A 1,516-nucleotide genomic window follows, 5' to 3' on the forward strand; every position below is an offset into this window, starting at 1 on the left:
TGGTGACTTCACATTCCACATCTTTTCCATCTCTTCTCTCAGCCCTTGGTATCTTTCAAGCTTTTTGTGTTCTGTGTTTCTGATGTTGCAATCACTTGTGATTGCTACATCTATCACTATTGCCCTCTTCTGCTCTTTGTCCATCACTACTATGTCTTGTTGGTTAGCCTTAACCATTTTGTCAGTCTGGATCTGGAAGTCCCATAGGATCTGAAATCATTCGGGGGTGTGTCCCACTTTGGAACCATCAGCCTGTACTCTGCACAGATATTTGTGTATACTATGTTAGCCACTTGATTGTGGTGTTCCATGTACGCTCTGACTGCTAGCATCTTGCATCCTGCTGTTATGTGTTGGATTGTCTCAGGGGCATCTTTGCATAGACTACATCTGGAATCCTGCCTGGTGTGGTAGATCCTGGCCTATATTGGTGTTGTATTCAGAACTTGTTCCTGCATTGAGATAATGTGCTGACCTTCAATCCAGCCTTTTCCAGCGATTGGTAGGATTTCTCCATATCAGCCAATTACACTATTTGACATTGGTACATACCATGCAGGGTTTTATCCTAATATAATCGTTCCTGCTCCTTCTCATATCCATCTTTCACAGGATTCTGCATTCTGTTGTGTGAGGTACTCACTAAGCACTACATCACTTGGGGCCATTTCCCTGTTGTACTTCTTGATCTTTGATGTTTCATCCTGGATAGTGGCACTGATGCTCACTAATCCTTCCTCTACAAACAAAGTGCTTCTGAATTAGTAGTAGGCAGACCCAGTTTATATATGAAAAAGTAGATGTTTAAATGATAACATTAATTCTATGGGGTTCTAAAGTTCCAAAGGTGTAGATCAGTTATTTTTCTTGAATTTTCCTAATTTCATTCCTGCTATAGTAACAAATGGCAATGCAAACAGATATATCCTTAATGCAGTGTTCATTAATATTAAAATGCCTTGCAACTGGAAACAACAAATCCTTAATTCTGATGGTCCGAAGGTGTTCAACAAACTGATCAGCAAGCCATCTCTTGGTTTCTTCTATGTACATCTCTTACATCTTCTCCTGATTACATCTCTTACAAGTAATACATTAGACAACTGCCACAGTGATGCATGAGGAAGAATGGCTAATGGCAAAAGTTGATCCTTTTGTGCCAGTTATTTTAGAGGCTATGTTAATAAATTTAAATGTACATTTTTGTTTCTCTGGACCCTTTGTGTACTTTACTACAATTTTGAAAAAAATCTTCAAAAAATATATTCCAAACCTTTTACAATGCATGGAGGGTTTCATCCAAATCCCAAGAAGATTACAGGTAAGTAACTTCAGTGTACTGTAGTAAGATAGATGTAGAGATATTCAAAAGTAAAGTACTTAGAGGTGTACAAAGCTCAACCAAGCACTTTTCTCACACAGCTGATGAAGGACCTCTGTCTGTTTCTCTGGAACCTCTGTGTACTTTACTACAATTTTGAATCTCTCTCTCTTTCTCTCTCTGTATATATATATA

Source organism: Electrophorus electricus, chromosome 16 (genome assembly GCF_013358815.1).
Source record: "Electrophorus electricus isolate fEleEle1 chromosome 16, fEleEle1.pri, whole genome shotgun sequence".
Taxonomy (NCBI): domain Eukaryota; kingdom Metazoa; phylum Chordata; class Actinopteri; order Gymnotiformes; family Gymnotidae; genus Electrophorus; species Electrophorus electricus.